This window comes from Bemisia tabaci, chromosome 9, assembly GCF_918797505.1.
Source record: "Bemisia tabaci chromosome 9, PGI_BMITA_v3".
NCBI lineage: Eukaryota > Metazoa > Arthropoda > Insecta > Hemiptera > Aleyrodidae > Bemisia > Bemisia tabaci.
In genome coordinates this window covers 39,724,668-39,747,981 of record NC_092801.1, presented here as the reverse complement: position 1 = coordinate 39,747,981, position 23,314 = coordinate 39,724,668, and the positions used below count along the sequence as shown (strand labels likewise).

General features: G+C 39.2%; 1 protein-coding gene and 1 pseudogene across 15 annotated transcripts in view; one reads left to right on the top strand and one right to left on the bottom strand.

Annotated features, from left to right (window-relative positions):
• The window catches only part of LOC109040515 (uncharacterized), a 40,251-nt gene extending 32,983 nt beyond the window's left edge, over nucleotides 1-7,268 (bottom strand). For 2 of the 15 annotated variants that reach the window (XM_072304296.1, XM_072304295.1), the window contains exons 1-2: nucleotides 3,898-4,103; nucleotides 1,619-1,762 (exon numbers count right to left, since the gene is read on the bottom strand). The gene's annotated coding sequence lies outside the window, so the exon portion shown is untranslated. Of the gene's footprint in view, nucleotides 1-1,618; nucleotides 1,763-2,116; nucleotides 2,246-3,332; nucleotides 3,701-3,897; nucleotides 4,107-5,040; nucleotides 5,060-7,249 lie in introns of those variants that run through there. The other 13 variants (XM_072304294.1, XM_072304297.1, XM_072304301.1 and 10 more) reach the window with 10 other exon arrangements.
• A 4,362-nt stretch (nucleotides 7,269-11,630) lies between these two features.
• Nucleotides 11,631-21,898, top strand: LOC109031322 (cytoplasmic FMR1-interacting protein-like; annotated as a pseudogene).
• Nucleotides 21,899-23,314: the final 1,416 nt, after the last annotated feature.

The window sequence follows — 23,314 nt, the reverse complement described above, 5'->3', positions numbered from 1 at the left end:
ACATACATCAGTTCTGCATGAATGAAAGCTGGGCACTTTCTTTCAACCTCCTTTGGATAATGGGCATGAAGTTTGACAACAATGCATTAGAAGAATGTAAATCTTATCATTCAGAACTTAGGTATCAACCTCCAGTTTAAATTTGAATAGTACGAATGGTTGTTGGACTGACAAAGATATGATTATGATTTCTCCTGGTGCAAAATTAGTTTTGAAATTATTTCCTTCATTTTAAATTAAATCCCAATATTCCTTTGAAGAGCATTCATTCACGAGGTTTGATTTTTTTTTTTTTTTTTTTTTTTTTTTTTTTTTTTTTTGAAAAATGTACCAGTCAAATGGAAAATTTAATCTTGAAAATCAGGGTGAATATTTTTATTTTAGCTTTTTAACATCTTTTGATGATGAAATGTAATTCATATGTTGGAATATGGTGGTGAAAAGTTGTTGTATAAGAACTATGGCAATGACCTAAGAGCAAAACCAGGTATCTCTGTTTGCACAATGCAGACTTCCTGACATACTATGTGTTTTCTTCCAAAAATTCCTCATCATAACTCCGGGAAAGTTTCCTTAACTTTTCTTCACTCTTACAATGGAGATGTTGCATGTGTGAGGGATTTGCGATTTGACCATTGATTCTTGTGTAAAAGTTCACAAGAAACACGATGGTGCCACTGGTTTTCTCTGAAATCATCTCCCAAGCTCAAAAAAAGCTCTAAAAGTGAGGCCAAAATGGAGGGGATATCCCACCCTACCCTGAGAGTCCACCTCTACATCAAAACAAACTCTCCATGCAAAGATAGGGAGCAAATACATTAGCAGGGTTGCCACTTTATTTGGGGACTCCCAGAGGGACTCCAAAACTGAAAACACGGCAACCCTGCTAATGTATTTGCTCCCTATCTTTGCATGGAGAGTTTTTTTTGATGTAGACGTGGACTCTCAGGGTAGGGTGGGATATCCCCTAATCGCAAATCCCTCACACATGCAACATCTCCATTAGCAGAATACTCTACGCAAGTTTCATAAAGTCTTAAAGTTAGTTGGCTTGCTCCGCTTCAAAAAAAGGGGGGAAAAAAAAAAATAGGAGCAGAAATTTTGAAACACTGCGATGGAGATGCATGATTTATTACTTTGGTGTGCAGCTTCAACATAACTTAGTTCACACTTTTAACTGAATTCTTTGTCCATAAAAACACAATGTTCTCATATCAAAGTTGTACTAAGTAGATTACGGAATGTTGGTGAAAAAACGATGGACTAAAAAGTTAGGGGACATCTTCCCTTTATTTACACCACGATGCATCACGCATGCGCATGCACTATGCATTATGTGCATCACTATGCATAATCTTAGTCATTATTACAAGCTGTAAGCTGTGTTTAAGCTGTAAGTGGTTGTTCAAAAGAACTTATCAATTTAAAATGCAATACTCTGAATTTGAAATTAATTTCTTGAGCCTGCAACATTTTAGGAGAGATCTTTGACAGGTTTTGCACTAATATAAGAAAAAGAGAAAAGAAAAAATATGAGCTATTTTACCTAAAAAAGTATTCCAGTTCTCATGGATTAACAAAATGATTTTACTTGATGAAAAATATTTATAACTCATACCTGAGACAAATCTATGAAGGCCAGTTTGGATAAATTGGTTGCTTTGAAGAGCAACTCATGCTCAGAGATATCCGTTGCTTTGAAGAGCAACTCATGCTCAAAGATATCCAGTGGCTCTGCCGCCATTTTGATATGTTTTTAAATCTGTAAAAAGGAGAAATCTACATTAGGAAGAGGGCAACAAAATTCTTCGGGCTTCTTTTTTTCATGTACCTGCAATATGATGAGCAGGTTTTTAATTTGTTGCAAAGGCAACCTTCCGAAAATAATACCACTCACTAAGAGACTAATCGATTTTTTGCTGACTACTTTTACTTGTGTAAACAGTCTATAGCAGATCATTTAGTCGTACAGAGCGGAGAGTGATACAGTAAGATTACTGCTGAAGTTGCTACCTCAGACAGGAGTTTAACTCCTCTGAAATAAAGTTTACAAAGATACAAAGAATATGGCAAAATGCTTTAGTTCTTTTTGAATTAATTTAAGGTCTCTACATACCCATTCTGATCAATTAAAAACGGAGAGTACACTGTGAACCGAAAATAAATATTCTTGAGTGTTGCACAAGTCAATACCAGAGAAGGTTGACGGTGGAGAGTAGATAAAATTGGTCAAATAACTTTATGCCTTCAAGAGAAAGGACAAACTTGTGTAAAACTATCAGAAGTAATACTGCTAACTTGAGGTAGAGGTGTCGTCAGCTAAGTTGGCACTTGAATACATAGCATTCGCAAGCAACTACAATGTAGTAGTCCAACAGAAATCAAGGATTGACTAAGCTCACGATCAGGCTGCCGTCAATCCCCTATAGCTGTTGGACAATTGCATCTCAATAGACGCTATTAGTGGCACGTCACAAAAAAGCCTTATGCATATCGATTTATTCGCATTATAGTAGCATTGAAAGAGGTTACGCCAATGTTATTGTATGGATCCAATTCGATACAATGGAGAATCCCTATGATGACTTCACTACTAATATCATCTATTGCTTGCAAGTGGAATGTAAACAAGTGCCAACTTAGCTGACGACACCTCTTGAGAGCAGAGTAAACAGGTAATTGTGAAAAATTTAGGGTTGAAACAATGGAAATATAACATAGAACATAAAAGTGGAAGGATGGGGCAGTCTTGCTGGTCTCAGAATCGTGTAACGATACTTTATTCTTGCAGATCAACTAAAAATTATAAGATCTGGCCAAACAGCAAATTTCTATGTTGAATATTAACCGAGGTATCTCGCCTTTAAAAACTTGACTTATAAAGTCATCCACCATGGTAGGAAATATCATGTTATGCATTTCCGCAGAGGATGACGCCATAAGTCAAGTTTGTCAAGGCGAGATATCTCGGTTAATAATCAATGTACTTAGAGAGTTGCTGATGGGACAGATCTGTTTACTTAATGCTGATCTACTAGAACCACGCATCAAAACATGATTCTGTTAACAGCGCAACTGGCCCATTGAATAAAGGAAGAAAAATGATCATGGGAAACAAAGGCTAAGCTATCGATTTGCAGGGAAGAGATGGTCTAGGTGAGCTTTCAAAATGATGAAATTGGCCTCTTTATCACAGCATGACTACATGCAGACAAACTAACTCTTTCCTTTAGAGATTAAACGACATGAACGTGAAAGAGGGAAAGAGTTACAGGACATACGGGGAATGAGGAAATTACAATTCTTGAAGAGGAAATGCAGGCGGGATATACCTCTGACAATGGAATCTGAACTAGGATGATCATTAGTGTTCACAGTTCTTGCTATTTGCAAGGGATTGGGAAAGAAAAACCTGTAAAACACTCTTCGCTGTGCTCAGAAGTTCCTTCTTTTAAGGTAGCTTCAGTCTCACACACAGGAATCGATCGTTGAAACTCTTCTCAGCATGTCCAGGCCTAGGGGATCAAGGTCTTCCAGGCGCAAAGCTCACACATTCCATATCTTTGTCCTGGCATACCAACAGAGTTTCAAGAACCGGTCTGCATTCATTGATTGACTGTATAAGATAAGAGGAGATAAAGAAATAGCTCTTGGTCCATAGCAGAGTCTCCAAGTGCCAAGACGAGTCCAGCAACAGACAAAAAGACATGTTCCGTCACAGGAGTCTGATGACAATTCTATCGTGACATCGTAAGTTATGGGAACTTCACTACGTTCTCATTTCTCATAAAGGAATCGGTAGTGTAAGCTTCCTCGATTTACTTGAAACAGAGGCGATTGAAAGCAATACCAAAATGACATCAGGGGAGAACGCAAAAATGACTCATACACTCATACCTGTAAAAATCCACTCAGAACTTCGGTTTCTCCGCACTTCTCCTGGCTTCTTCTTGATTTTCGTTGGCTCTGGGGTTCAATATTCTTCTCGAATTGATGAAATACTTCTAAATGAGCAAAGAAGATGACAGTTTTAACGGGCTAATAATTAAATAAATAAAATTGATTGTGCGATCCGGAATTCGAATTTGGTCACCGGCCGTGGTTGCGCGGGGAAATGAAATGCATGGCTGGTGGCTGGTCGGTGGTCGCCATGTTGAATTTCAAACAGCTAAATATCGAATATCGTATCGAATGCGATTGTTCGAATATCGCACTATCGATTCTTTACCATAGCTTCTAAGGGGGGCACAGCTATATTCGATCATTCACTAAAGTTGGCAAGAAATCCGCCTCTCAGCCAGACTCCGTTCTTCTCGCACCGGCTCACATTCGAGAAAGGCTGCGGCTAGAATTCTTACGATCAGCGACCTTTCTCCTCATTTTACTTTGAAACTTTCAATCTTAGAGGAAAATGTCATAGGACCCGAATGACGACCGTAAAATTTCCTATCGGTTCATTACACTCACTTTTCGAAAAAATAATTTTCGTGACCAAAAATAAGGGTTTTAAAAAGGGCGCAGGCAAAAATTCTTATGATCAGCGACCTTTCTCCTCATTTTCCTTTTAAACTTTCAATCTTAGAGGAAAATGTCATAGGACCCGAAATGACGACCGTAAAATTTCCTATCGGTTCATTACACTCACTTTTCGAAAAAATAATTTTCGTGACCAAAAATAAGGGTTTTAAAAAGGGCGCAGGCAAAAATTCTTATGATAAGCGACCTTTCTCCTCATTTTACTTTAAAACTTTCCATCTTAGAAGAAAATGTCATAGGACCCATAATAACGGCCGTAAAATTTCCTATCGGTTCATTACACTCACTTTTTGAAAAAATAAGGGTTTTAAAAAGCGCGCAGGCAAAAAATGTTATGATCAGCAACCTTTCTCCTCAGTTTACTTTTAAACTTTCAATCTTAGAGGATAATTTCATAGGACCCATAATAACGGCCGTGTAATTTCCTATCGGTTCATGACACTAAATTTTCGGAAAATGGGAGAGGCGATGGAAAGGAATACATACAAGAAAAACGACTCGTACCTGTAAAGATCCACTCTGAATTTCGGTTCTTCCGCACTTCCCATATGGCTTCTTCTTGATTCTCGTTGGCCCTGGGGTTCAATATTCTTCTCGAATTGATGAAATACTTCTAAATGAGCAAAGAAGATGACAGTTTTAACGGGCTAATAATTAAATAAATAAAATTGATTGTGCGATCCGGAATTCGAATTTGGTCACCGGCCGTGGTTGCGCGGGGAAATGAAATGCATGGCTGGTGGCTGGTCGGTGGTCGCCATGTTGAATTTCAAAGACAGCTAAATATCGAATATCGTATCGAATGCGATTGTTCGATTATCGCACTATCGATTCTTTACCATAGCTTCTAACGGGGGCACAGCTATATTCGATCATTCACTAAAGTTGGCAAGAAATCCGCCTCTCAGCCAGACTCCGTTCTTCTCGCACCGGCTCACTTTCGAGAAAGGCTGCGGCTAGAATTCTTACGATCAGTGACCTTTCTCCTCATTTTACTTTGAAACTTTCAATCTTAGAGGAAAATGTCATAGGACCCGAAATGACGACCGTAAAATTTCCTATCGGTTCATTACACAAAATTTTCGAAAAAATAATTTTCGTGACCAAAAATAAGGGTTTTAAAAAGGGCGCAGGCAAAAATTCTTATGATCAGCGACCTTTCTCCTCATTTTCCTTTTAAACTTTCAATCTTAGAGGAAAATGTCATAGGACCCGAAATGACGACCGTAAAATTTCCTATCGGTTCATTACACTCACTTTTCGAAAAAATAATTTTCGTGACCAAAAATAAGGGTTTTAAAAAGGGCGCAGGCAAAAATTCTTATGATAAGCGACCTTTCTCCTCATTTTACTTTAAAACTTTCCATCTTAGAAGAAAATGTCATAGGACCCATAATAACGGCCGTAAAATTTCCTATCGGTTCATTACACTAAATTTTCGGAAAATGGGACAGGCGATGGAAAGGAATACCCACAAGAAAAACGACTCTTGCGGGCGGGGAGAGCGGTACGTTCCTAGTCCGAGCGCTTCGCTGCTTTTGCCTCCGATGCGCTGTCCTGTTCCCTCTTCCCGTCCCGATTGCGATTGCTATGTTTTAAACGCAGAGGGATGTTTTTTTGAGAAATTTAAATAACTCAAAAAATTCTAAACGCTGTGGAGTAACGACTAGATATACCTCAAATAAGTGGCAAATGATCGTAAGTAAGCTAGAGATAATGAAATAAAACCATTGTTTTTCAAGACGTTCCATCAGATTTCATCCTAAAAATAGACTAAATTGAGGTTCGCGAGGATCTACATTTCAACAATTTTCTAGGGAGGCTCCCTGAGGAGGGGAAGGGGGCTAGGATACGTTAAATCACCCCCCCCCCCCTCCCCGATATTACGATCGCTAGAGGTTGTACTGGGGGGAGGGTATTTTCAAACTTTTAGTCTTTTTAGTGAAAAGAAGTTACCCAAAGAGAGATTTCACTAGTTCCGGATGAAAATGCACGTTGATCGAATTTTTGATACTTGATGGTATGGTATGTTTATCGAATATCCCAATTTTGACCTTACTGATGTTAATTGATTCACATGAATACGCGATTTTTCAGCCCCATCTCACTCTCTTAAAAGTAAAACTGCACTTTTCCCCTCCCACCACCTATTGCGTCATTTTGATATCATCTCTCCTTACCCTTTTCCACTCTTAGATGCCTTTTATTAATAAAGGACAACTCCTTTTCAGCCCTTTTCTACTAGACCCAATATGAGAATCGGCTGAGAAGAGTACAATCCCAGGAGCAAGTGCTTTGGAGACTCATGGAAAGGTAAATCTTAAACTTGAACCAATGCAAAAGGGCGGACAAATATAACAAACACTTCATTCAAAAGCATTGATAGAACATGCAGTAATACTTAATGTACTCTCCATCAATATGCCCAAAATTTAAGTGAGCTAGAATGAAAACAGCTTTTTTCCAACCCCAACCAACAACTCATAAACTCCACGAATGATACGTTTCGGTCAAACGAGCAAAAGTAAGGCCAAAATTGACTTCTACGATGAAAATACTGTATTCAAGTGTATCAAGTTTTAGATTGAAAATCCAACTGATTGTATCAGTGGCGTGGCGGCGTCCATGGGTTTGCAGTGTTCGCCGAAAACCTGAATATATTTCGGAATAACTGATAAATTATGGTTATAAGGATGTAAGAAACAATACATACAGAATAGTTGACAGCAAATAATGAACGGGCGCTTGGCTTCCGACAGCGGCATATTGCGGCGCGGCGAGGCGGTGAGAGAAATTCCTGCGGCACGCGCGGGGTTCACAACACCGGCTACCGAACCTGAGGATGAGAGCGAGAGGTGAACGGGCGGGGCGAGGAGAGAACGAGAGAGGCGAGAGCCGCTCATCAGTCCAGCTGTTTCCTTCCGCAGCAGAGTTGCTAAAAGAAATTTCATCGAATGAAATTTCGTGAAATTTCACATTGCCTTAAATTTCATGAAAGAGGTTGTTCCATCCCCCATTAGATTTGGCCCCCTATCAGATATGATCCATCTTTTCAGGAGTGATACAGTAGCATGCGAGACGTTCAAATATGGCGGTCATTTTGACTTAGGCCCCCCCAGAGAGGGGGGGCGGGGGGTCAAAGTCAAAACCTTCAACTGCCTATAACTTTTGAGCGAAAAATCGGATTGAGTTGAACTTTTTTTTAAATGAAAGATCTCAAAAAGATCTATCTGCTGATACCAGAAAAATTGAAAAAAAGTTAAATTTAATGCAAATTTTTAGCAATTTTTCAATTTTTTAGGGGACAAAATTTTCAATTTTGTCGTGTTTCGGCACCGCGCAATGACTCTACTAAAACAAAAACCAGTTTTTTAGATTCTGCACTTAATTTCCTACAAGATGCAAAAAACCGCATCTTGAGGAAACGTTTAGATCGCGAGCTATGGCTCGTCAAAGTTAGCCCCGCGCTGAGCGCGCGCGCCCTACGCTGTTCGCATGTCCTCTGCGCGTCTGCCACCGATCCTGTTGCCCCTCCTCCCCCTTCCTAAATGCAAATTAACATTCTACTACCCAGCTTTCGTATATATCTGCGTTATAGGTACGTGAAAATTTCAGCAAGTTCGTGATTTCCAGTGGAATTGATGCTTTATTTCGCTCCCCCCCCCCCCCCCCCAACCCGGCCACTGTGCTCCAAATATTGTGCAAAAAAGAAATATATAAATTTTCTTGTTTCATGTTTTTGCTGATGTAGCACCCTGTGACTACGAGATCGACTTGAGGTAATTTTTTATCCCACCTCCCAACCACTTTTCGGTGTATTGAGCGTTTACCATCCATGAGAGGCCGACATTATTATGGGTATTCATAATAGGCTGCTGAGGAATTAAAAAATATTTCGCACGATTTTTCTCCACATAGCTTTGAGAAATATAAAATGATTTCGTTGTTGGCAGGGGCACACTTCAGTGCCAGTGGCCGGGTTGGGGGGGGGGGGAGCGAAATAAAGCATCAATTCCACTGGAAATCACGAACTTGCTGAAATTTTCACGTACCTATAACGCAGATATATACGAAAGCTGGGTAGTAGAATGTTAATTTGCATTTAGGAAGGGGGAGGAGGGGCAACAGGATCGGTGGCAGACGCGCAGAGGATATGCGAACAGCGTAGGGCGCGCGCGCTCAGCGCGGGGCTAACTTTGACGAGCCATAGCTCGCGATCTAAACGTTTCCCCAAGATGCGGTTTTTTGCATCTTGTAGGAAATTAAGTGTAAAATCTAAAAAACTGGTTTTTGTTTTAGTAGAGTCATTGCGCGGTGCCGAAACACGACAAAATTGAAAATTTTGTCCCCTAAAAAAATTGAAAAATTGCTAAAAATTTGCATTAAATTTACTTTTTTTTCAATTTTTCTGGTATCAGCAGATAGATCTTTTTGAGATCTTTCAATTAAAAAAAAGTTCAACTCAATCCGATTTTTCGCTCAAAAGTTATAGGCAGTTGAAGGTTTTGACTTTGACCCCCCGCCCCCCCTCTCTGGGGGGGCCTAAGTCAAAATGACCGCCATATTTGAACGTCTCGCATGCTACTGTATCACTCCTGAAAAGATGGATCATATCCGATAGGGGGCCAAATCTAATGGGGGATGGAACAACCTCTTTCTTCTTATAATCTTTCACGAAATTTCTTAACTCTGTTCCGCAGGTAGGTGCCTGCGAACAGCCGAATTTCTGAAAAATCCATCGAACAGGAGCCGAGATAGCATTTTAAGCCACTTCAGTCATTTCGGATTTTCGAATTTTGAATTTTTTGAATTTTGACAGATTTTGATTTAAAACGCGTAATACTCAAAATCGAAGCTCAGATTCGGATTCCTCGTAAAAAATCGAAGCGATTTCATGTATCATATCCTGACACCGAGTTTCACAAAAATCCATCGAACAGGAGCCGAGATAGCATTTTTAGCCACGTCCGTCATTTCGGATTTTTGAAGTTGGAAAATGTGACTTAAAACGCGTGACACCCAAAATCGAAGCTCAGATTCGGATTCCTCGTTAAAAATCGATGCAATTTCATGTACCATACCCGAGCATAGCGTGGAGGAAAGAGACGCAACGTAGCATACTGATTCGAGCATATGAATGCAACGTGGCAACATGGGTAGTGCTCAGGAATTCCTCGGAACGAAACCGAACGCTAGTTACCGCCGCCCGGGGCCTCCCCGTTCGGTTGCATCTCGGGCGACCGGCGTAGTTCGAAGGGGTAGTAGGACGGATTGGTCTTGATCTAAACGCGTCGTTAAACATCTTTCCTCCATGTTATGCTAACATATGATACATGAAATCGCATCGATTTTTCACGAGGAATCCGAATCTGAGCTTAGATTTCGAATATTACGCGTTTTAATGTATTTAAAATTGTAGGAGAAATTACAGAATAGTCCTTGAAAATTGATCACGCATTAGTATTTTTTTACCCCGTTTTTCTTCTGCGTTCGGTCTTGTCTCCACGGGCCTTTTCACGAGATTTGTCCCAGGGAAAAATCCCACTTACGAAGTTGGGAAAAATATTGAGTTTATCAATATATTTCCCAGTACCAAGTATGGTCTCTTTACTCCTAGAACCCACCGAGAGGAGAGAGGAAGAAGAAGTGTAAACGGATTGTGCGATATTTTGTTGAATCCTCCATTGTTCCTGTTGTTTGGTTAAAATATGTGTCTAATTGGACGTATTTCTATCAAACGGAACTATGTGCATTATGACGTGAGCTCTGTTAAGCATGTCTTCCGATGGATCTCAGGGCTCATGTCTTAATGCACATAGTTCCATTTGGCAGAAATACGTCCAATTGTCAATTGAGTGCACTTATTATTTCAATGACGGTCAAATACTCGACTTTACCTATCTAATTTATCTTCAGGCGCCAACTAGTCGCAGGACCGTATGAGCCTCGTCCCGTGGAGACGGTAACTGAGAAAAATCCCAGAAGTTTCATTCCTGCGATTCGAACTTGAGACAAATCCCATGAAAACGTCCCGTGGAGACAAGGCCTAAGTAAGCCAAAAAAATCGCTGTGTACCCGAAATTCCAGGTAGCCTCGTTTTTAGCGCCAGGCGCCTGGCCTAATAGATCGCGCAGGCGGCGCAGGGAAGCGCCGCGCCGCCCCGCGGCCGGACACCCCGCGGCGGGGTACTCGGAACGTACGCTCCCCCCCCCCCCCACCCCCCGCCCACCTTGATTCCACCGCCGAGCAGTCTGGCCAAGACCAATCCACACAGGTCAGTCATTGCGCATCTTTTTGAAAGCCACTTCCCCGCCCGGCCCTAACTCGGCTGCACTCAATAGTACGTCACAATGGGTGCTCCCCTGGCTGGCTCTTCGCTCATAGTCAGCCCATCACAAAGCGATTATCCAGAGCATATCGACGGTGAAACTACCAAACCACGTATCTCGTTTGCGGTGTTTAAAAATCTACGCTCACATTTTATTTTTTTAAGTTGACCAAATAAATATCATTCCTTGAAATTTTCACTGAATTTTCTCCGCACAAAGAGGAAAAATCACAGAAATTTTCAAGATTGGATGTTAAGTAGTTTTTCATTTAAAAAATAAAGTATGACAGGAAGTCTGCGACGTCGCAAACCGAGATACATGGTTTGGTATAGTTTCACCGTCGATATGAGTTGGCCCATGTTCATCCCCATGTTCGCTGCGCCACATCTGTCCGCTCTGCCGCTTTCCTACTTTTGTGGCTGCTGCATACGTAACTTGGTCTCTCTCCCTTTCTGTTTTTAATGCAATTTTCTCATCATTATATTTTATCAATAATATTTGCTACAATTTAAAACATGTAATATAGGTGTAATTGTCCTCTTTCTTCTGAAATATTTGGGCAAGCAGTGCTTGCCTTGCTTATCCGGACCGCACGCCACCCATCCCCCTCCCAATTATGTGTCATCATCGATTGTGTCCACCTGTTTGAAGAATGCAACATGGCGGCCCGCGGCCATGCATTTTTCCTGCTCAATCACGAATTCACGACCGGTCCCCAGATCGCGCGTTCAATTAATTTTAATTTATTGAATCATTTACCGTTAAAACTGTCATCTTCTCTGCTCATTTAGAAGTATTTCATCAATTCGAGACGAAGCTTTAACCCCAGGGCCAACGAGAATCAAGAAGAAGCCATGGGAAGTGCGGAGGAACCGAAATTCAGAGTGGATCTTTACAGGTACGAGTCGTTTTTCTTGTATGTATTCCTTTCCATCGCCTGTCCCATTTTCCGAAAATTTAGTGTAATGAACCGATAGGAAATTGTACGGCCGTTATTATGGGTCCTATGACATTTTCTTCTAAGATGGAAAGTTTTAAAGTAAAATGAGGAGAAAGGTCGCTGACTATAAGAATTTTTGCCTGCGCCCTTTTTAAAACTCTTATTTTTGGTCACGAAAATTATTTTTTCGAAAATTTTGTGTAATGAACCGATAGGAAATTTTACGGTCGTCATTTCGGGTCCTATGACATTTTCCTCTAAGATTGAAAGTTTAAAAGTAAAATGAGGAGAAAGGTCGCTGATCATAAGAATTTTTGCCTGCGCCCTTTTTAAAACCCTTATTTTTGGTCACGAAAATTATTTTTTCGAAAATTTTGTGTAATGAACCGATAGGAAATTTTACGGTCATCATTTCGGGTCCTATGACATTTTCCTCTAAGATTGAAAGTTTAAAAGTAAAATGAGGAGAAAGGTCGCTGATCATAAGAATTTTTGCCTGCGCCCTTTTTAAAACCCTTATTTTTGGTCACGAAAATTATTTTTTCGAAAATTTTGTGTAATGAACCGATAGGAAATTTTACGGTCGTCATTTCGGGTCCTATGACATTTTCCTCTAAGATTGAAAGTTTCAAAGTAAAATGAGGAGAAAGGTCGCTGATCGTAAGAATTCTAGCCGCAGCCTTTCTCGAATGTGAGCCGGTGCGAGAAGAACGGAGTCTGGCTGAGAGGCGGTTTTCTTGCCAACTTTTGTGAATGATCGAATATCACCACGTCCCCGTTAGAAGCTATGGTAAAGAATCGATAGTGCGATAGTCGAACAATCGCATTCGATACGATATTCGATATTTAGCTGTTTGAAATTCAACATGGCGACCAGCCATGCATTTCCCCGCGCAACCACGGCCGGTGACCTAATTCAAATTCCGGATCGCTCAATCAATTTTATTTATTTAATTATTAGCCCGTTAAAACTGTCATCTTCTTTGCTCATTCAGAAGTATTTCATCAATTCGAGAAGAATATTGAACCCCAGAGCCAACGAAAATCAAGAAGAAGCCATGAGAAGTGCGGAGAAACCGAAGGTCTGAGAGGATTTTTACAGGTATGAGTGTATGAGTCGTTTTTGCGTTCTCCCCTGATGTCATTTTGGTATTGCTTTCAATCGCCTCTGTTTCAACTAAATCGAGGAAGCTTTCACTACCGATTCCTTTATGAGAACGTAGTGAAGTTCCCATAACTTACGATGTCACGATAGAATTGTCATCAGACTCATGTGACGGAACATGTCTTTTTGTCTGTTGCTGGACTCGTCTTGGCTTGGCTTGGCACTTGGAGACTCTGCTATGGACCAAGAGCTATTTCTTTATCTCCTCTTATCTTATACAGTCAATCATTGAATGCAGACCGGTTCTTGAAACTCTGTTGGTATGCCAGGACAAAGATATGGAATGTGTGAGCTTTGCGCCTGGAAGACCTTGATCCCCTAGGCCTGGACATGCTGATAAGAGTTTCAACGATCGATTCCTGTGTGTGAGACTGAAGCTACCTTTAAAGAAGGAACTTCCGAGCACAGTGAAGAGTGTTTTACAGGTTTTTCTTTTCCAATCCCCTGCAAATAGCAAGAACTGTGAACACTAATGATCATCCTAGTTCAGACTCCATTGTCAGAGGTATATCCCGCCTGCATTTCCTCTTCAAGAATTATAATTTCCTCATTCCCCGTATGTCCTGTAACCCTTTCCTTCTTTCACGTTCATGTCGTTTAATCTCTAAAGGAAAGAGTTAGTTTGTCTGCATGTAGTCATGCTGTGATAAAGAGGCCAATTTCATCATTTTGAAAGCTCACCTAGACCATCTCTTCCCTGCAAATCGATAGCTTAGCCTTTGTTTCCCATGATCATTTTTCTTCCTTTATTCAATGGGCCAGTTGCGCTGTTAACAGAATCAAGTTTTGATGCGTGGTTCTAGTAGATCAGCATTAAGTAAACAGATCTGTCCCAACAGCAACTCTCTAGGTACCTTGATTACTAACCGAGATATCTCGCCTTGACAAACTTGACTTATGGCGTCATCCTCTGCGGAAGTGCATAACATGATATTTCCTACCATGGTGGATGACTTTATAAGTCAAGTTTTTAAAGGCGAGATACCTCGGTTAATATTCAACATAGAAATTTGCTGTTTGGCCAGATCTCATAAATTTTTAGTTGATCTGCAAGAATAAAGTATCGTTACACGATTCTGAGACCAGCAAGACTGCCCCATCCTTCCACTTTTATGTTCTATGTTATATTTCCATTGTTTCAACCCTAAATTGTTCACAATTACCTGTTTACTCTGCTCTCAAGAGGTGTCGTCAGCTAAGTTGGCACTTGTTTACATTCCACTTGCAAGCAATAGATGATATTAGTAGTGAAGTCATCATAGGGATTCTCCATTGTATCGAATTGGATCCATACAATAACATTGGCGTAACCTCTTTCAATGCTACTATAATGCGAATAAATCGATATGTATAACGCTTTTTTGTGACGTGCCACTAATAGCGTCTATTGAGATGCAATTGTCCAACAGCTCTAGGGGATTGACGGCAGCCTGATCGTGAGCTTAGTCAATCCTTGATTTCTGTCGGACTACTACATTGTAGTTGCTTGCGAATGCTATGTATTCAAGTGCCAACTTAGCTGACGACACCTGTACCTCAAGTTAGCAGTATTACTTCTGATAGTTTTACACAAGTTTGTCCTTTCTCTTGAAGGCATAAAGTTATTTGACCAATTTTATCTACTCTCCACCGTCAACCTTCTCTGGTATTGACTTGTGCAACACTCAAGAATATTTATTTTCGGTTCACAGTGTACTCTCCGTTTTTAATTGATCAGAATGGGTATGTAGAGACCTTAAATTAATTCAAAAAGAACTAAAGCATTTTGCCATATTCTTTGTATCTTTGTAAACTTTATTTGAGTTGAGTTAAACTCCTGTCTGAGGTAGCAACTTCAGCAGTAATCTTACTGTATCACTCTCCGCACTGTACGACTGGCTTAATGGTCTGCTATAGACTGTTTACACAAGTAAAAGTAGTCAGCAAAATATCGATCAGTCTCTGGTGGATGATGTCATGAGTCGAGTTTTTCTATGTGAGATACCTCGGTTAATAATCAACGTAGAAATTTGCTGTTTGGCCAGATGCTTATCATTTTTAGTTGATCTGCAAGAATGAAGTATCATAATACGATTCTGAGACCAGCACAACTGACTTATTCTTCCACTCTTCTGTTTTATTTCCATTGTTGCAAAGTCTACATTTTTTGCTATTACCTGCCGCCTGATTATTGAAATGTTTTGTTTGTCGGATCGACATAGATGACATAGGTTTTTAAGGCGGAGCGTGATTGGTCGGCTATATCTTATCGCTGCTTTATCGTGCCTTTGTCAGGTGGAATGATCGACATACTGTCGGAAACTTAAGAGGTGCCGTTAGCTTGTCGATCATTCCACCTGACAAAGGCACGATAAAGCAGCGATAAGACATAGCCGACCAATCACGCTCCGCCTTTTAACCTATGTCATCTATGTCGTCCCGACAAACAAGAAATTTCAATAATCGCCTCGCTGTTTACTCTGCTCTCTAGAGGTGTCGTCAGCTAAGTTGGCACTTGTTTACATTCTACTTGCAAGCAACTGCTATGCAATTGTCGAGCAGCAATAGAGGATTGACAGCAGTCCGATAGTGAGCTTTGTCAATCATCGATTCCTGATGGACGACTACATTTTAGTTGCTTGCGAACGATATGTATTCAAGTGCCAACGTAGCTGACGACACTTCTACCTCAAGTTAGCAGCATTGCTTCTGATAGTTTTATACAAGTTTGTCCTACCTCTTGAGGGCACAAAGTTATTTGACCAATTTTATCTACTCTCCACCGTCAACCTTCTCTGGTATTCAATTGTGCGATACTCAAGAATATATATTTTCAGTTTACACTGTATTCTCCGTTTTTATTTGAACAGAGTGGGTATGTTTTCAAAACCATTCATTTCTCTAAGTTCCATGTACAACAATGCTTACTTGCCAAGTCACATTTTTATGTCTTTGATGGTATTTTGCTCTAAGGAGTCAACGTCTCAAAATGGCAGCAGCTAGGGGAACATTAACTGATGCCTTATCCAACGTTGACGCCTTAGGTGAGCTTACAATACCTGATGAACTACCGCTTATCGAAGCTTAGCCATGCTCTCTCATTTATCAAGCTAACTTTGATACCAACTTCGAAGACCGGAATGGGTTCGTCACTGGCATAGCAAAGTACATTGAAGAAGCCACTGTTCACGCCAGTTTAGGAAGTTTCACATTCCTGCTACTTGACCACCCTTAATCTGTTTAATTGAATGGATGATAAATGATAATTTATGATTTTTTGAAAAATCTTGCTTTTTCAAGATAATTTTGAGAAAAATGAGAGGAAATCATAAGTTTTTAGCAGTGAATGAATAATATCAAGAACTACTGATAACATGCTTCAATCGGTACTCAGAAAAAATGATATGAATCTTTCACTCTTACCTAAATCATTACAGAGCTACGGCAGGATTAGAAACATCATATCCATAAAGTTAGTTCTATGCAAGTGTTTTCAACTTGAAGCAGACATTTTGAAAATAGGTAGAGGCATCTATTTTAGAAAAAAGTCAGATATTCATATATGTCTTTGATGGACGGTCATTTGAACCTTGATGTCAATTTTAAAGATTTAAAACTATCCAAGGAATCCGTTGCAGATCGACCTTTAAATGTAAATGTACCCATTTTTGAACCTTTATGGTATTTGCACTGAAAACAGTCAATAGGTTTTTTCATTGAGGCTTAATCGACACCGGTTTTGGTCATTTTAAAAATTCAGAGCTTTGCCATGTTGTGAATTTGAATTTGTCAATCTACTAATCCTGTAAAATATCCATTTGTAATGCTCCAGAATGAACTGTTGGAAGATGGCTTGGAACATGCGGTCATGCTGTACACGTGGCGATGTTGCTCTCGAGCCATCCCACAACCGAAGTCCAATGAGCAGTCAAACTGGGTGGAAATCTATGAAAAGACTGTTGAAGTATTAGGTCCTGAAGTGAACAAGCTGCTTAATATCATGTATTTTCAGGTGAGCATTCTAATTTTGTTAGTTTTCGACATTCAGTATGCAATGGACCACTAGACAAGGTACGAATATAAGCATTCTGATACATATTTCTTAACCAGAATTTTACGTAGAACACGACTCGCGCAATGAAAATTACTAAAACCAACTCCTAACGAAGATATTAACGTTTTTATTTCACATTGGTTACGAGGAATTTGAATTGCCCGCTCACAAGGAACTCAAAGCTCTACGTGAGTCAAATCGCGCACTACAACGGTTTCAACAAGCTTCTCAATCGAGCAATATTCATTTCCCATCATGTGTTGTTCAAACTATCAGCAATTTGCTGTAGCTGAGCCAAAGCGTCAAGATTGAGGTTGCCAGATTTTTATATCGCAGGGAGTGTCATGATAAAAGTTTAGCGCGCGATGTGAATCACGTAGAGCATTGAGTTTTCATGAGCGGGTGGTTTGAATTCACGCATCAAGAATCATTAAATATCTTCGTAAGGAGTTGATTTCGGTAATTTTCGTTGTGCGTATCAAGTTCTACGGGAAATTTTGGTAAAGAAACATGTATCAGAATGCTGAAATCCGTACCTTGTCTAGTGGTCCATTGAAGTGGTGTATTACAGGTGAAAACTTGCATCACGTTCTCTACCAATGTGTCTAAGATGTGTAACTGATCTTGCCGGGCCAGAAAAACATGCAAGAAAAAAAGGGATATTTGAATGCTTCAAACCACAATTTCCACTAATGGAGAACTTGCACGCAAATGTTTTATTGCTTCATCTGAAAGTGCCTAAAGAGCTGATTTTTCTGTGTTTTTTCTAATTTTTTTCTGCAATGGGAAATAGTCTAAAAATTGATTTAAAGGTGAGAAACTGCGCCGCCTAGTGACGTCATCTGGCGGTATTTCCCATTTAAACACATGTATTTTAGCAGATCAGATCATTTTGTCATACCTTCTTCAATAATTGTTCAATTCATGAACCAAGGGTATCCTCGTGTTCTGTTCACCCAGTAGTTTCCACTTAAACACGAGATTTATCCAATTTCAGACACCTGCAACTTCTCTATTGCCACAGTGCTAGAACTTGGTTTAGGTTACCCACCTGACACCTGTAGTCTCTAGTTATATAATTAAAAGACAAGTAACTAAACGAAAGTATATCAATTACACTGATAAAATGATTAAATTAATTTTCTTTGTCTTTAATATTAAAAATTTTAATAAAAATATTTACTTAATTAACTAAAATTACTTCCCTCTGCTTTTTAGGTCCGTGCAAAAACTGGTGATGGTGCCCATATTGCACAACTGTGTGATCTTTTATTTATTTAGTATGAATTGGTACAATTGAAACAATGAAAATTGTTATAGTACATGCAAAATACCAGTCACCGTGCCTGAAATTACCTGGCGCATTTAGCAAGAAAACGGTCTTGGCTGTGGACTTGTCAAAGGTCTTAGTCTTTTTGATTTTCATTCAGTTTTTCCGTCTTATTTTTGCCAATATTCATGGGAAAATTTCATTTTTTCTAGGATTTATGCCATAGGGTTAGATCTCAATTGATTATACAATGATAAATTCTCGCTTGCCAAATGATAATTACTTTTTTGAACTATTGCCCTGAGAGACGTTTCATGCTTTCAGAGAGGAAACTATCGTGTGAATCTTCTGAAAATTTTCATCTAGAGAAGTATAAAATCATGAAGAATATTCAGTCGGAGTTTCAGCGAATTACATACATTTGCTTGATCATAATGGATGAAAAATTGGTGAAGATTCTGAAACACTACAACTGAAGAGTGTCCTTTCTGTGCTTTGATTTTCTCAAAAATTGGAATTACTTAATAAATCCTAATAATGAATTTGAATTTCACTCCATCACTCTCTCCATACTTTACTTTGATTATTCCTCAATTTATTTACTCCTATCAAACCATACATGACATCTAGAAAAGTCTTACTTTCTACTTACAAACCATGTTTTACGCTCAGTCCGCATTTCAGCAGCTTCTGTGGTCACAATCATCAGTTGATTGTCAATGTTGATGGCGGCTAGGAGGGTAGTCACTACAGCGCATACTGATCATGAAAAACGTAGGTGATAGAGTTTTCTAAGTTTGGTGCACATTTTAATCACATAACTTTTACTGTCAAGGAATAAATCAATTTAGTGAGATCATTAATTTTATATTTAACTCCAATTATTTCTTTCACAGCGAAAAGCTATTGAAAGGTTTTGTGCAGAGGTAAAAAGGCTGTGCCATGCTGAAAAGAGGAAGGATTGCGTCGGAAGCCTACTTGCTCACCCTAGGAAAATTTATCAGTATGATTGCGGTGCTAGATAAACTGAAAAACATGAAATCATGTGTGAAAAATGATTATTCTACCTAGTGTCGGTAAGTTTATGTCTGTAAAGTAGTAAAAGATTTCTCCATTTTAAAGTTTTCTCCTGTGTACTTGAATGGAGATTATTTTTAAAAAATTATGGTACAGAAGTAATATCGCAAAAGTCTCTACAAGAGCTGTCCGAAAATAAATAATTAAGTCTTACGTTTTAATTAGAGTTTATTAGGACTGGGGAAAGAAAAGAAGAGTCAAAAGTCACATCAGTCTGAATGCATCAATCATCAGTGGGTCCATTGGTTAGCATGTAAGTATCTGTTGAATGGTGCAATTTTTGGATGTGACATTTGTCTCTTCTTTTCTTTCCCTAGTTCTATGTCTTTCAGCCATCTGGCATATCTTCAATTGTCAAGAAATTTTACCCAAATTAGTCAGGAAAATTCCTTTTCTAAACTCTGTGGCAACCCTGTGTTGCATTGTGGAGAGTTAAGTCCTTTGTCCTTGACATCGAACAGTTTTCTCCCTTCCTTCCGATTCATATCAAACCTCCGTTGTAGCTCAGAAGTATCGTGACAAGTCTCTACACCATTGCCTCTTTTTTCAGTGCCGCCCAGTTCTCGAAAGTTATGGCAGATTCACACACCCTGCAAGAGTCGCAGAATTCATCCATGTTTCTTGCTTCACAGAACGAAATTCGAGACACGGTGAAAGAGAATTTGGAAAAAATAATCGGTTACAAAGAGCTTCTGTCCGATGTTGTCAAACTGTGTGTGCACATGTTCGAAACAAAGATGTACCTGACACCCACCGAAAAGCACATGCTGGTTAAAGTGAGTATCATGGCATCCCATCTTCACGATTCGTTCTACCTTCGTAAGGGATTGGTTCTGACTTTTTTTTCAAGGCCTTGGAAGTGCTTGAATTCTTCTCTACTGATAAGAGGCAGCAGTTAATTTAAAGAAATAAAGAAACATTTTTTGATATTTCGTTGAATGTAAGAAAACATCTTGTTTACAAACGAAATCGCTGTCTTTCTGAAACGAGAATCCAAAATTGTGAACTCAAGCTCTTATCACAGGGAAATTACTGTGTTTTTGAAAAAATTCGGAAAAAAAGTGAATTGTTGTTCCAGTCATAAGCCAGTTAAGACTCTGAAGATCTCAAAATTGAGGTTTTAACACTACTCTCAGAAAAGTGTTTTTTAAAAATTCTCGCTGCCATTAATGCTCTTAGATTTTAAACTAAACTTTTTAATTCAAGAAATGTAACTGAAGTTCAGGCGATTCGTGAACTTTTAATAAGATTTTGTATTTTGGCCATGTGTCTCATTGTCAGTCCTTCTGCGCTGTTCTTGACTCCATAGCAAGACGGTTCTAAGTCAATCAGTATTTTTTTCTCAGGTTTCACAATTATTTGAAATCTGCCAGATGTAAGTATTACCACTTATCTCTACGGTCACTAAATATTTTTTCATGCCCTTTTAAGACTATCGTAGGTGAAGAATCTTACGGTGCAAACCAGGTATGGAAAGCAATGAAACACCAGGGGATTGTAACATTAACTGTCCGAAGGGTAACAGTTGATCTAAGTATATGACCAGGGGCTTGATTCTGTGTTGCTCTCAGGCAATGTCATAGGCATGAGGTACGCACCCATTGCACTGTTACACATCTTCTCTTTCCATGTGATGGTGAGAGATCGTCAGACTAGAATGTAATTAAAATGCTGCCTTCAATTTTGTTGATTAGAGGTGAGATTGTTTGGCGAAATATTGAGAATTTGTTTTTCACGACCCTCTGCAAGCACCCTCATAATGTTTTGGAATGCGACATGTGAGGCAAAACTTTTGTTGCCTATTTGTTATTAATTTTCTTCACGTCTAAAAATTTTCATCTTGAAGAGTTTTTAGTTTATACCCGAATTGGTGGGCAGTGGCTAACAGCAAGAGCAATTACTACTAGCTAATACTACAAGTCAGGAATGACAAAGGAAAACTCTTAAGATGAGTGAAGAAACTTAAAAATTTATTATCTTAATTTTTAAGCCTTCCTCACCCATCATTCGAACTTTTCATTCACTCCCTTTACCCCATTTCCAGCTATCGAGTCCACCATATGAGTAACTAAATTTCAATGTTAGTACCTCTTTGATACCTGTCTCTAAAATCTCTCACTCCTCCTGAGTGCTTGGAAATTGAGGGACTGACAAAAAGTGTTCTTCGATTTGTCTCTCCATGATGCATCATCTAAATGAAGGAGAAGTGATGATTTTAAATCTAAAGGGGTATCCTCTGGAACTTCAGTAACCAGTGAAAAACTGCAGCATCAAATAGTTGGCGTTGCTTAGATGACAGTAGAAGCTTCAGGATAATTAATGAGCCTCCTGCTCGGTGAATGATGATCATTTTTTGTCTGTCTCCAGCACCATTTGCAATAAATGTCTGCTTTGATTTCTAAAGGAACCTTGATTCGCTCCCTTTCTTCTCTTCTTAGATGAGAGAATACGCAGCACAATGTTCAGACACCTTTATGACGCAGTTCCATGTGGGGGTTACAAGTACTGTCTCATATTTTGTAGTTTTACTAATGGTTTTAATGTTTGTTTTTAGGTTGTCGGAAAATCGGAAGCTACATTTCGTTCGTGCGTTAGTTATTCGCTTGGTTTTTGTCTGTTTTGCTAACTTAATAAATTGGAAGATGCAAATATCCAGTTGGACGTGAATATTAAGTGTGAGTACTGTATTATATATTTTTCAGATGGTTTTTCATATTTTCTTGAGACGGAATTTCTCTAAGTTGTAGCTGAATAAAGTCAACAAGTGAGAATATGAAAATGATAGCATTTTGTGCAACTAAGACTTCTCACATACACACGGCTGCTGATGTGTCAGTTCTTATGACCCTTCAAAACTTTTTTCCTTCATCATTTTTTATTTTTTAGTCAATTTTCTGGAATGTTATTTCGAATGATGAAGTAAAAGTTCAGCGGTAAACGCCATTCACTACAATATCAAACTGCCGATCCAACAGTGGCTCAAACAAAAACATTAAGAAATCCAAAACATGTACTGTGCATGAAATGTGAAGTTAACTTTTAACGTAGCACTATATATTAAAGTGTTATTTACTCCCTTTACTATAATTGAATTGATGTTTGATTTTATCACCTGGGAACAAAGTCTTCTCATCTGAGGGGAAAAAGTCCTCCAGGCGAGGACATGTGGGGAGGTTCGTGTGATGGAAATGTGAAAATAATCAGAGCTAGATTATTTCTGAAAATGGAACAACTCTTATAAATCATACAACACAACAGGTGAATAACCCAAAGAACACCATAATTTCTCTGGAGGATGGAAAGCAACCATTGAAGGATGTACAGTCTGATATGATATTGCTTCCAAATCAGTCAATCACAGAAGGAACGATATTGATTGACGTATTAGGGTTCTATTCTAAGTGCGGTCACGAAAAAGTTTTTACTTTCTCGCGCTACCATCTCCATCCCTTTCCAACTGACCGAAGTCTCTAAATTTGTAATTCTAAATTTGAGATTTATTGGGATTTCAAATTTATTGATACTCATTAGGAAATGATTTTTGAAATTCGAAATTTTCCAACTTTTTCCTTGGAGGAGGAAGGAGGTTGGATTTAATGAATATCATCAATTAAGGTGAATCCTGGGTTCGATTAGGGATAATTCAAGATTAGAGATAGCGCCACCAGTCCCCACTGAGAATTTCACTTTCCTTCGCCGATAACTGAAATAATATTTCTCGAATTACAAAAGCAGATCCACAAGATATAGATTAATTTTTGCTTGATTTTTTGAGCCAAACATATTGGCACTTAGAATTACAAGCGCAGAGAAAGTACGGCTGAAACTTTCAGGTCAGAGGCGGCGGCCGAGCGCAGGACGGAATCCTTCATCAGGGTGTCTAGCGACCGGGAAAGTCAGGGAAGAAAAACGCAAAACCGGGGGAGAAGCGAACTCCCGTCGAAGATCGTAACTTTTTGCATAA